The sequence below is a fragment of the Balaenoptera borealis genome, assembly GCF_965194805.1.
Source record: "Balaenoptera borealis genome assembly, chromosome: 4".
Lineage (NCBI taxonomy): Eukaryota > Metazoa > Chordata > Mammalia > Artiodactyla > Balaenopteridae > Balaenoptera > Balaenoptera borealis.
This window is the reverse complement of record NC_138861.1, coordinates 117,399,304-117,413,334: the sequence shown is the minus strand read 5'-3', so window position 1 is coordinate 117,413,334 and position 14,031 is coordinate 117,399,304. Positions and strand designations below refer to the sequence as shown.

Genomic DNA, 14,031 nt, shown 5'->3' with positions numbered 1-14,031 from the left:
ATCAAATTTTAAAATTTATTTTCCAATTATTTGTCAATAGTACATAGAAATTCAATTGATTTTTCTACCACTGTATCCTTCCATCTGCTAAATCCATTTACTAGTTCTTATAGTTCTGTAGATTCCTTAGATTTTTTTTTTCTAAATATAAACAACCAATTGTCTGAGAATAAAGACAGTTTTATTTCTTCCTTTCTAATTCTTATGCCTTTCTGTTATTTTTCTTATTTTATTGCACTGACTAGGACCTTCAATACATGTTGAATAACATTGGTGGAAACAGACATTCTTACCTTGCTCCCATTCTTAGGAGGAAAAAAAATGATATTTCACTAATAAGTTTGATGTTAGCTCTAGATTTTTCATAATACCCTTATCAGATTGAGGAAGTTCACTTCTTTTCCTTGTTTGCTAAGAGTGTTTATAATGAATGGGTATTGAATTATGTCACATTTCTTCGGCATCTATTATGATAATCATATGGTGTTTCTCCTTAATTATGTTAAGTTGGAAAATTACATTAATTGATATTCAGTTGTTAAACCAACCTTGGATTCCTGCGTGTGACATAATAAGAACTACATATCTGGGGGTGGTTTTTATTCTTTTTTTAATTTTTGAATTTTATTTTTTTTTATACAGCAGGTTCTTACTAGTTATCTGTTTTATACATATTAGTGTATATATGTCAATCCCAATCTCCCAGTGCATCCCACCACCACCCCTGCCCACTTTTCCCCCTTGGTGTCTGTACCGTTGTTCTCTACATCTGTGTCTCTATTTCTGCCTTGCAAACTGGTTCACCTCTACTATATTTCTACATTCCACATATATGCGTTAATATATGATATTTGCTTTTCTCTTTCTGACTTGCTTCAGTCTGTATGACAGTCTCTAGGTCCATCCATGTCTCGACAAATGACCCAATTTCCTTCCTTTTTATGACTGAATAGTATTCCATTGTGTATATGTACCACATCTTCTTGATCCATTCGTCTGTTGATGGGCATTTAGGTTGCTCCCATGACCTGGCTATTGTAGATAGTGCTGCAGTAAACATTGGGGTGCATGTGTCTTTTTGAATTATGGTTTTCTCTGTGTATATGCCCAGTAGTGGGATTGCTGGATCATATGGTAATTCTATTTTTAGTTTTTTAAGGAACCTCCATACTGTTCTCCATAGTGGCTGTATCAATTTATATTCCCACCAACAGTGCAAGAGGGTTCCCTTTTCTCCACACCCTCTCCAGCATTTGTTGTTTGTAGATTTTCTGATGATGCCCATTCTAACCAGTGTGAGCTGATCCCTTGTTGTAGTTTTAATTTGCATTTCTCGAATAATTAGTGATGTTGAGCATCTTTTCATGTGCCTCTTGGCCATCTGTATGTCTTCTTTGGAGAAATGTTTATTTAGATCTTCTGCCCATTTTCTGATTCGGTTGTTTGTTTTATTAATATTGAGCTGCATGAGCTGTTTATATATTTTGGAGGTCAATCCTTTGTCCGTTGATTCGTTTGCAAATATTTTCTCCCATTCTGAGGGTTGTCTTTTCGTCTTGTTTATAGTTTCCTTCGCTGTGCAAACGCTTTTAAGTTTCATTAGGTCCCATTTGTTTATTTTTGTTTTTATTTCCATTTCTCTAGGAGATGGGTGAAAAAGGGTCTTGCTGTGATTTATGTCAAAGAGTATTCTTCCTATGTTTTCCTGTAAGTTTTATAGTGTCCAGTCTTATATTTAAGTCTTTAATCCATTTTGAGTTTACTTTTGTGTATGGTTTTAGGGAGTGTTCTAATTGCATTCTTGTACATGTAGCTGTCCAGTTTTCCCAGCACCACTTATTGAAGAGACTGTCTTTTCTCCATTGTACATCCTTGCCTCCTTTGTCATAGATTAGTTGACCATAGGTGTGTGGGTTTACCTCTGGGCTTTCTATCCTGTTCCATTGATGTGTATTTCTGTTTTTATGCCAGTACCATATTGTCTTGAATTATGATAGCTTTGTAGTATAGTCTGAAGTCCAGGAGTCTTATTCCTCCAGCTCCATTTTTTCCCTCAAGTTTGCTATGGCTATTCAGGGTCTTTTGTGTCTCCATACAAATTTTAAGATTTTTTTTGTTCTACTTCTCTAAAAAATGCCATTGGTAATTTGATAAGGGTTCCATTGAATCTGTAGATTGCTTTAGGTAGTATAGTCATTTTCACAATACTGATTCTTCCAATCCAAGAACATGGTCTATCTCTCCATCTGTTTGTGTCACCTTTGATTTCTTTCATCTGTGTCTTATAGTTTTCTGAGTACAGGTCTTTTACCTCCTTAGGTAGGTTTATTCCTAGGTATTTTATTCTTTTTGTTGCAGTGGTGAATGGGATTGTTCGCTTAATTTCTCTTTCTGATCTTTTGTTGTTAGTGTATAGGAATGCAAGAGATTTCTGTGTGTTAATTTTGTATCCTGCAACTTTACCAAATTCATTGATTATCTCCAGTAGTTTTCTGGTGGCATCTCTAGCATTGTCTATGTATAGTATCATGTCATCTGCAAAAGTGACAGTTTTACTTCTTTTCCAATTTGTATTACTTTTATTTCTTTTTCTTCTCTGATTGCCATGGCTAGGACTTCCAAAACTATGTTGAATAATAGTGGTGAGAGTGGACATCCTTGTCTCGTTCCTGATCTTAGAGGAAATGCTTGCAGTTTTACACCATTGAGAATGATGTTTGCTATGAGTTTGTCATATATGGCCTTTATTATGTTGAGGTAGGTTCCCTCTGTGCCCACGTTCTGGAGAGTTTTTATCAAAAATGGGTGTTGAATTTTGTCAAAACCTTTTCTGCGTCTGTTGAGATGATCATATGGTTTTTATTCTTCAATTTGTTAGTATGGTGTACCACATTGGTTGATTTGAGTATATTGAAGAATCCTTGCATCCCTGAGATAAATCCCACTTGATCATGGTGTATGATCCTTTTAATGTGTTGTTAGATTCTGTTTGTTAGTATTTTGTTGGGGATTTTTGCATCTATATTCATCAGTGATATTGGTCTGTAATTTCCTTTTTTGTATCTCTTTCTGGTTTTGATATCAGGGTGATGGTGGCCTCATAGAATGAGTTTGGGGTGTTCCTCCCTCTGCAATTTTTTGGAAGAGTTTGAGAAGGATGGGTGCTAGCTCTTCTCTAAATGTTTGATAAAATTCACCTGTGAAGCCATCTGGTCCTGGGCTTTTGTTTGTTGGAAGATTTTAAATCACAGTTTCAATTTCAGTGCTTGTGATTGGTCTGTTCATATTTTCTGTTTCTTCCTGGTTCAGTCTTGGAAGGTTATACCTTTCTAAGAATTTGTCCATTTCTTCCAGGTTGTCCATTTTATTGTCATAGAGTTGTTTGTAGTAGTTTCTTAGGATGCTTTGTCTTTCTGCAGTGTCCATTGTAACTTTTCCTTTCTCATTTATAATTTTATTGATTTGAGTCCTCTCCCTCTTTTTCTTAATGAGTCTGGCTAATGGTTTATCAATTTTATCTTCTCAAAGAAACATCTTTTAGTTTTATTGATCTTTGCTGTTGTTTTCTTTGTTTCTATTTCATTTATTTCTGCTCTGATCGCTATGATTTCTTTCCTTCTACTAACTTTGGGTTTTGTTTGTTCTTCTTTCTCTAGTTCCTTTAGGTGTAAGTTTATATTGTTTATTTGATTTTTTTTTCTTGAGGTAGGATTGTATTGCTACAAATATCCCTCTTAGAACTGCTTTTGCTGCATCCCATAGGTTTTGGATCATTGTGTTTTCATTGTCATTTGTCTCTAGGTACTTTTTGATTTTCTCTTTGATTTCTTCAATGATCTCTTGATTATTTAGTAACGTATTGTTTAGCCTGCATGTGTTTGTGTTTTTCACGTTTTTTTCCTGGAAATTGATTTCTAATCTAATAGCATTGTGGTCAGAAAAGATGCTTGATATGATTTCAGTTTTCTTAAATTTACCAAGGCTTGATTTGTGACCCAAGATGTGATCTGTCCTGGAGAATGTTCCGTGTGCACTTGAGAAGAAAGTGTAATCTGCTGTTTTTTGATGGAATGTCCTATAAATATCAATTAAATCTGTTTGGTCTATTGTGTCATTTAAAGCTTCTGTTTCCGTATTACTTTTCAGTCTGGATGATCTTTCCATTGGTGTAAGTGAGGTGTTAAAGTCCCCCACTATTACTGTGTTACTGTTGATTTCCTCCTTTATAGCTGTTAGCAGTTGCGTTATGTATTGTGGTGCTCCTATGTTGGGTGCATATATATTTATAATTGATATATCCTCTTGGATTGATCCCTTGATCATTATGTAGTGTCCTTCCTTATCTCTGTAACAGTCTTCATTTTAAAGTCTATTTTATCTGTTACGAGTATTGCTACTCCCCCTTTCTTTTGATTTCCTTTTGCGTGGAATATCTTTTTCCATCCCTTCACTTTCATCTGTATGTGTCCCTAGGTCTGAAGTGCGTCTCTTGTAGACAGCATATAGATGGGTCTTGTTTTTGTATCCATTCAGTGAGCCTGTGTCTTTTGGTTGGAGCATTTAATCCATTCCCATTTAAGGTAATTATTGCTATGTATGTTCCTATTACCATTTTCTTAATTGTTTTGGGTTTGTTTTTGTACGTCCTTTTCTTCTCTTGTGTTTCCCACTTAGAGAAGTTCCTTTAGCATTTGTTGTAGAGCTGGTTTGCTGGTGCTGAATTTTCTTAGCTTTTGCTTGTCTGTAAAGCTTTTGATTTCTCCATTGAATCTGAATTAGATCCTTGCTGGGTAACGTAATCTTAGTTGTAGGTTCTTCCCTTCATCACTTTAAGTCTATCATGCCACTCCCTTCTGGCTTTAGAGTTTCTGCTGAGAAATCAGCTGTTAACCTTATGGGAGTTCCCTTGTATGTTATTTGTCATTTTTCCCTTGTTGCTTTCAATAATTTTTCTTTGTCTTTAATTTTTGTCAATTTGATTACTGTGTGTCTCAGCGTGTTTCTCCTTGAGTTTATCCTGCCTGGGACTCTCTGCGCTTCTGGGACTTGGGTGGCTGTTTCCTTTCCCATGTTACAGACCTTCTCGACTATAGTGTCTTCAAATATTTTCTTGGGTTCTTTCTCTCTCTCTTCTCCTTCTGGGACCCCTATAATGCGAATGTTGGTGCATTTAATGTTGTCCCAGAGGTCTCTTTGGCTGTCTTCATTTCTTTTCATTCTTTTTTCTTTATTCTGTTCTGTGAGAATGAATTCCACCATTCTGTCTTCCAGGTCACTTATTCGTTCTTCTGCCTCAGTTATTCTGCTATTGATTCCTTCTAGTGTATTTTTCATTTCAGTTATTGTATTGTTCATCTCTGTTTTTTTGTTCTTTAATTCTTCTAGGTGTTTGTTCTTTAATTCTTCTAGGTCTTTGGTAAACATTTCTTGCATCTTTTCGATCTTTGCCTCCATTCTTTTTCTGAGGTCCTGGAGCATCTTCACTATCATTATTTTGAATTCTTTTTCTGGAAGGTTGCCTATCTCCACTTCATTTAGTTGTTTTTCTTGCGTTTTATCTTGTTCCTTCATCTTGTGCATAGTCCTCTGCCTTTTCATTTTGTCTATCTTTCTGTGAATATGGTTTTCGTTCCACATGCTGCAGAATTGTAGTTCTTCTTGCTTCTGCTGTCTGCCCTCTGGTAGATGAGGCTATCTAAGAGGCTTCTATATCTGGTTTTATATATCTGTTTTCTGCCTTTGTTTCTGACACAAATTTCCTAAATCCCTTAGAATTTCCTGGGTGATAGGAGCACCTTTTGTTCTAATGAGATGACTCTTGATGGGCTCCCTGAGAGCTTCAGTATGAGGATGGGTAATAAATCAAAGTTTGGAACTTTCAATTCCACCCCCTATCCTCCTGGGAGGGGAGAGAGGCTGGAGATTGAGTTAATAATTACTCCTGGGTATGTGATGAAGCCTCTATAAAAATAACTAAGCTAAAAGGTTTAGAGAGCTTCTGGTTTGGTGAACACATCCATATGCTGCGAGGTTCGCCTCATCCCTGAGGATAGAAGCTCCTGCACTCAGGATCTTTCTGAACATTGCCCTCTGTACCTCTTCATCTGGCTGTTTATTTGTATCCTTTATAATAAACTCATAAAGGTAAGTAAAGTGTTTCCTTGAGTTCTGTGGGTTGTCATAGCAAATTATCAAACCTGAGAAGGGAATTGTCAACTCTCAATTTATAGCCAGTTGATCAGAAGTACAGATGACATCCTTGGAGTTGTTACTGGCATCTGAAATGGAGGCAGTCTTGTGAGATTGAGCCCTTAACCTGCAGGGTCTGTGCTAATTTACCAAGTAATTGGTGTCAGAACTGAATTGAATTGTAGGATGCTCATTTGGTATCCAGAGAGTTGGAGAATTGGTTGTTTGGTGTGAGGAAACACCCTACACATTTGATGTCAGAAGTGTTGTGAATAGAAAAACAGTTTACCTTTCTGGGTTAATCCCTAGGATATACCTTTGTGTATTAGTTTTCTATTGCTGCTGTAACTAATCACCACAAAGTGGCTTAAAACAGGACATATTTATTATCTTATACTTCTGGAGACCAGAAGTCCAAAATCATCCTTACTGGGCTAAAGTCAAGGTGTCAGCAGGGCTGGTTCCTTCTAGAGGCTCTGAGGGGACAATCCGTTTCCTTTTTTGCCAACTTCTAGGGACCACCTGCATTCTTTTGTCTGTGCCCCTCCTCCATCTTTAAAGCCAGCTACATAGTATTGTCACATCTCTTTCTACTCTCTCTGAACTGCTGCTCCTTCTTATACAATTACTTATAATTACATCAGGCCCAGCTGGATAATTCAGCATGATCTCCCCATCTCAAGATCCTTAACTTAATCACATTTTCAAGGTTCTTTTGCCATATGAGGTAACATTCATAGGTTTTGAGGCTTAAGATATTTACGTCTTTTGGGGGGGCATTTTTCAGCCTACGACACGTAACTAACATTTTATTAAGGATTTTATGTCTGTGTGCATGAGATACTGGTTTTGAATTTCCTTATAATATCTTTCTCAGATTTTGGTATCAGGATTATACTGGGTTGTATGAGGGTTATTTAAGGTTATACTCTTAAAACAAGTTGGGAGTATTCACTTTTCTTCTCTCTTCATAATAAATCTGTGTAAGATTGTTGGAAATTCTTCTTTAAATATTTGATAAATTTTACCAGTGAAACCATATCGACCTGGAGTTTCCTTTGTGGGAATGTTTTAATTAAGAATTAATTTCTGTAAAGATAGGTGACTACACAGATTGCCTATTTCTTCTTGTGTCAAATTGTGGTTCTGGTAAATTGCATTTTCCAAGGAGTTTGTATATTTTATCTACTTTCAAATTTATTTGCATAGAGTTGTTCATAATATTGCTTGGTATCCTTTTAATGTTTGATGCATCTGTAGTGATATCTCCTTTGTTTCCTGATATTGATAATTTGCTTTTTTCTCGTCTTGATATTCTTGCTAGGGTTTATCAATTTCACCAATATTTCTGTTTTTCTTTCTCTTCTTTTTTTTTTTTTTTGTCTTTTATTTCCTTTCATCTACTCTTTGGATTTAGTGTACTGTCTTTTTCTTGCTGCTTAAGGACCAAACTTAGATCATTGAATTATAACTTTCATCTTTTCTAATATAAGTGCCTCTGAGAACTTCTTTAGCTACATTTGACAAATTTTGTTATGCTGTATTTTCAGTATTATTGTTTCAAAAATATTTAATAATTTCCCTTGTGACTTTTATGGTCAAAATTTTCATTTAAAAAACTTGTTGAAACTTACTTTATGTAAGCTGATTGTCTATCTTATTAAATGTTCCACATGCACATTAAAACAATGTAGTTTTTAAGTGTAGTGCTGTATAAATGTCAGATAGGTCAACAGTAATGTTTCAGTCTTCTTTATCCTTACTGGGCTTTTCCCCTCTTTGTCCTGTAAATTATAGGAGGGAGGTATTAAGCTCCTCAACTATGACTGTGGATTTGTCTATTTCAACCTTAATGCTATCAGCTTTTGCTTTTATATTTTGAAGCTCTCTTAAGGAATGCCTATAAACTTAGCATTGTTATGTCATCTTGAATTGAGTCTATTATCATTATGAAATGTGCTTCTTTATCTCAGTAATACTCCTCATCTTGGACTCTGCTTTTTCTGATATTAGTATAATCACATGAGCTTTCTTATGCTTAGTCCTTATATGGTATCTTTTCTATATTTTCAACCTATAATTTTAATTTTAAAACTTTATATATATATATATATACACACACACACACACACATATACTGTGGCTTTAAACTTAAATATTGTATATTTAAAATTTATCATGTTCAGACTTATAATTGTCTAGACATATGTTAGACATAATTTAGGCATATAATGTTTCTTGCTCTGTTTACTCGGTCTGAAATTTATTTCCTTTTAAATAGAATATTCAGTCCATTTGCTTTTGATATGTTTATTCATATGGTTGGGTTTATTTCTAGTTGTTGCATCTGCTCTGTGTTTCTCTTCTTCCTTTTCTGACTTCTTTGAGTTGATTAAATAGTTTTAACATTTCATCTTAATACCTTTATTGACTTTTAGTTTTGCCTTTTGAATTATCTTTTAGTTATTGCTCTACTGTCTATGATCTATGTCTTAACTTATCACACTTTACATAGAGTTCATATTGTACAACTTTATGGAAAATGTAAGAACTTTGCAACAGTGTTATTCCATTTACCTGCCATATATTGTACTGTTTTTGCTATGTATTTTACATCTCCAGTTGTAATAAACTCCACAATGTAATATTGTTATTTGGGATTTAAATAGCTAATTGCCTTTTAAACATCTTAAGAGAAGCAAAAAGATAGATTTTTATGTTAATATTTACCACCATATTTCCCATTATCATTGCTCTTCATTCCTTCCTTTAGACTTGTGTTTCCTCTTTAGTTTTGGTTTTTAGCAGGTTGACTGTGTTGTGCTCCAGTGCAGGGCTCTCTGTATTTATCTTGATTTTAAGACCTATCAGTAGATTTCAAATAATGTACTTTTCTCTTCTAGTATTTCAGTTTGGCTCTTTTGTGTTGTTTGCATTTCCCTGTCCATTCCCTTTGACTGTATTTTCCTTTAAGAACTTGAACATATTTATAGTAATTATTTTAAAGTCCTTGTCTGCTAATTCCAATTCTGGATTATCTTGTAGGACTGTTTCTATGGACTCTGTTTCTCTTGATAATAGGTGACATTTTTCTGCTTTGCATATCTAGTTATTTATTATATAGTGGATATTGATAAAGGTACATTGTAAGGAGTCTGGATTTTATCATCTTCCTTTAAAGAATGCTGAAATTTGTTCTGCTAGACAGTTAAATAACTGGTGGGCTCTTTTGTTCATATTAATTTGGTTGTATTTGTTTTAAAGTACATCTCTTTTAATGTTTTATTTAGTCTAAGAATATGCCATGTCTAGGTCCTTAACTAAATACCCAAGGTGCTCAATAGGAACTCTCACTCTGACTGGACCAAACTCCAACATCTCTCAGCAATTACTCATCTTTATGATCCCTCAGGACTTAATACCATACCTTGAATACACTAAGAATTCAATTTTAGTTCAGTTCAATTAAATAAACAGTAGGGTAGCCTTTATGGACACATTGGGATGGAGAAATATTTATACCTGAACTTAAGTTTGTACATCATTAATTCTCATATAGTAAGCTTTATTTCAAAAGATAAATTGTGAATAGAAAATTTGGGCAATGTAGATAATCGCTAGTTATAAGAACTTTGAATCACTTTTAGAGTTTATAAAGCTGTTTAAATTTTTTTTACCTTGTATAATTATTACAACAGTATTGAATAGTTTTTATCTCCATTATTCTCTTGAACTAACTGAAACACAGTGAGGTTATAGATTACTCATTATTATATAAGTTAGCAACTGGCATTTGGAGTCCAAATCCAGTACTTTTTACTATACAGGAGAACATGTTATTTGCTTACAAAAGTAGGTTTTTGTAGGTCAAAATTGTTCCATATCAGCAGCTTCAAATGGTCCAATCTAGTAACTTCAGAAAGTCAATTCTGACATCTTAGGAAGCTCATTTTATTTGCAATAATAAAAATACTTACTGTTAGATAAAACCTTCAGGTAGAATACTAGCTTTTTTTTTTTGGCCACATGACTTGCTCTATCTTAGTTCCCTGACCAGGGGTTGAACCGTGTCCCCTGCAGTGGAAGCATGGAGTCCTAACCACTGGACTGCCAGGGAATTCCCTAGCTATTTCATTTTTTTTTTAACATCTTTATTGGAGTATAATTGCTTTACAATAGTATGTTACTTTCTGCTGTATAACAGTGTGAATCAGCTATACGTATACATATATCCCCATATCCCCTCCCTCTTGCGGTTCCCTCCCACCCTCCCTATCGCACCCCTCTAGGTGGTCACAAAACACCGAGCTGATCTCCCTGTGCTATGCGGCTGCTTCCCACTAGCTATCTATTTTACATTTGGCAGTGTATATATGTCCATGTCACTCACTTCGTCCCAGCTTACCCTTCCCCCTCCCTGTGTCCTAAAGTCCATTCTCTACGTCTGCATCTTTATTCCTGTCCTGCCCCTAGGTTCTTCAGAACCATTTTATTTTTTTGTTTTTTTTTTTAGATTCCATATATATGTGTTAGCATACAGTATTTGTTTTTCTCTTTCTGACTTACTTCACTCTGTATGACAGACTCTGGGTCCATCCACCTCACTACAAATAACTCAATTTCATTTCTTTTTATGACTGAGTAATATTCCATTGGATATATGTGCTACATCTTCTTTATCCATTCATCTGTCAGTGGACACTTAGGTTGCCTACATGTCCTGGCTATTGTAAATAGAGCTGCAATGAACATTCTGGTACATGACTCTTTTTGAATTATTTTTAGTTTTCTCAGGGTATATGCCCATTAGTGGGACTGGGTCATATGGTAGTTCTATTTTTAGTTTAGTTTAGTTTTTTAAGGAACCTCAATACTGTTCTCCATAGTGGCTGTATGAATTTACATTCCCACCAACAGTGCAAGAGGGTTCCATTTTCTCCACACCCTCTCCAGCATTTATTGTTTGTAGATTTTTTGATGAACGCCATTCTGACTGGTGTGAGGTGATACCTCATTGTAGTTTTGGTTTGCATTTCTCTCATGATTAGTGATGTTGAGCATCCGTTCATGTGTTTGTTGGCAATCTGTATATCTTCTTTGGAGAAATGTCTATTTAGGTCTTCTGCCCATTTTGCGATTGGGTTGTTTGTTTTTCTGATACTGAACTGCTTGTAAATTTTTGAGATTAATCCTTTGTCAGTTGCTCCGTTTGCAAATATTTTCTCCCATTCTGAGGGTTGTCTTTTCGTCTTGTTTATGGTTTCCTTTGCTGTGCAAAAGCTTTTAAGTGTCATTAGGTCCCATTTGTTTATTTTTATTTTAATTTCCATTTCTCTAGGAGGTGGGTCAAAAAGGATCTTACTGAGATTTATGTAATAGAATGTTCTGCCTATGTTTTCCTCTAAGAGTTTTATAGTGTCTGGCCTTACATTTAGGTCTCTAATCCATTTTGAGTTTATTTTGTGTATGTTGTTACGGAGTGTTCTAATTTCATTATTTTACATGTAGCTGCCCAGTTTTCCCAGCACCACTTATTGAAGAGGCTGTCTTATTTCCATTGTATACCCTTGCCTCCTTTATCAAAGATAAGGTGACCATATGTGCGTGTGTTTATCTCTGGGCTTTCTATCCTATTCCGTTGATCTATATTTCTGGTTTTTTGCCAGTACCATCCTGTCTTGATTACTGTAGCTTTGTAGTATACTCTGAAGTCCAGGAGCCTGATTCCTCCAGATCTGTTTTTCTTTCTCAAGATTGCTTTGGCTATTCGGGGTCTTTTGCGTTTCCATACAAATTGTGAAATTTTTTGTTCTACTTCTGTGAAAAATGCCATTGGTAGTTTGATAGGGATTGCATTGAATCTGTAGATTGCTTTGGGTAGTATAGTCATTTTCACAATGTTGACTCTTCCAATCCAAGAACATGGTATATCTCTCCATCTGTTTGTATCATCTTTAATTTCTTTCTTATAGTTTTCTGCATACAGGTCTTTTGCCTCCTTAGGTAGGTTTGTTCCTAGGTATTTTATTCTTTTCTGTTGCAGTGGTAAATGGGAGTGTTTCCTTAAATTCTCTTTCAGATTTTTCATCATTAGTGTATACAAATGCAAGAGATTTCTGCGCATTAATTTTGTATCTTGCTACTTTACCAAATTCATTGATTAGCTCTAGTAGTTTTCTGGTAGCATCTTTAGTATTCTCTATGTATAGTACCATGTCATCTGCAAACAGTGGCAGCATTACTTCTTCTTTTCTGATTTGGATTCCTTTTATTTCTTTTTCTTCTCTGATTGTTGTGGATAAAACTTCCAAAACTATGTTGAAAAATAGTGGTGAGAGTGGACAACCTTGTCTTTTTCCTGATCTTAGAGGAAATGGTTTCAGTTTTTCACCATAGAGAACGATACTGGCTGTGGGTTTCTCATTTATGGCCTGTAGTATGTTGAGGTAAGTTCCCTCTATGCCTACTTTCTGGAGGTTTTTTTAATCATAAGTGGGTGTTGAATTTTGTTGAAAGCTTTTTCTGCATCTATTGAGATGATCATATGGTTTTTATTCTTCAATTTGTTAATATGGTGTATCACATTGATTGATTTGCATATATTGAAGAATCCTTGCATCCCTGGGATAAATCCCACTTGATCGTGGTGTATGATCCTTTTAATGTGCTGTTGGATTCTGTTTGCTAGTGTTTTGTTGAGGATTTTTGCATCTATATTCATCAGTGATACTGGCCTGTAATTTTCTTTTTTTGTAGTACCTTTGTCTGGTTTTGGTATCAGGGTGATGGTGGCCTCATAGAATGAGTTTGGGAGTGTTCCTTCCTCTGCAATTTTTTGGAAGACTTTGAGAAGGATAGGTGTTAGCTCTTCTCTAAATGTTTGATAGAATTTGCCTGTGAAACCATCTTGTCCTGGGCTTTTGTTTGTTGAAAGATTTTTAATCACAGTCTCAATTTCAGTGCTTGTGATTGGTCTGTTTATTTTTTCTGTTTCTTCCTGGTTCAGGTTCGGAAGGTTGTGCTTTTCTAAGAATGTGTCCATTTCTTCCAGGTTGTCCATTTTATTGGCATATACTTGCTTGTAGTAATCTCTCATGATCCTTTGCATTTCTGCAGTATTAGTTATTACTTCTCCTTTTTCATTTCTTATTCTTTTGAGTTGAGTCTTCTCCCTTTTTCTCTTGATGAGTCTGGCTAGTGCTTCATCAATTTTGTTTATCTTCTCAAAGAACCAGCCTTTAGTTTTATTGATCTTTGCTATTGTTTCCTTCATTTCTTTTTCATTTATTACTGATCTGATCTTTATTATTTCTTTCCTTCTGCTAACTTTGGGTTTTTTTGGTTCTTCATTCTCTAATTGCTTTAGGTGTAAGGTTAGGTTGTTTATTTGAGATGTTTCTTGTTTCTTGAGGTAGGAGTGTATTGCTATAAACTTCTCTGTTAGAACTGCTTTTGCTGCATCCCATAGGTTTTCAGTTGTAGTGTTTTCATTGTCATTTGTTTCTACGTATTTTTTTTATTTCCTCTTTTATTTCCTCAGTGATCTCTTGGTTATCAAGTAGTGTATTGTTTAGCCTCCATGTGTTTGTATTTTTTACAGATTTTTTCCTGTAATTGATATCTAGTCTCATAGCATTGCGGTTGGAAAAGATACTTGATATGATTTCAGTTTTCTTAAATTTACCGATACTTGATTTGTGACCCAAGATGTGATCTGTCCTGGAGAATATTCCATGCGCACTTGAGAAGAAAGTGTAATCTGCTGTTTTTGGATGGAATGTCCTATAAATATCAATTAAGTCCATCTTGTTTATTGTATCATTTAAAGCTTTTGTTTCCTTA

General features: G+C 35.0%; 1 protein-coding gene across 8 annotated transcripts in view; it reads left to right on the top strand.

Annotated features, from left to right (window-relative positions):
* TBCK (TBC1 domain containing kinase) overlaps positions 1-14,031 on the top strand; it is a 243,420-nt gene that overhangs the window by 133,630 nt on the left and 95,759 nt on the right. The gene's annotated exons all lie outside the window — the stretch shown is intronic.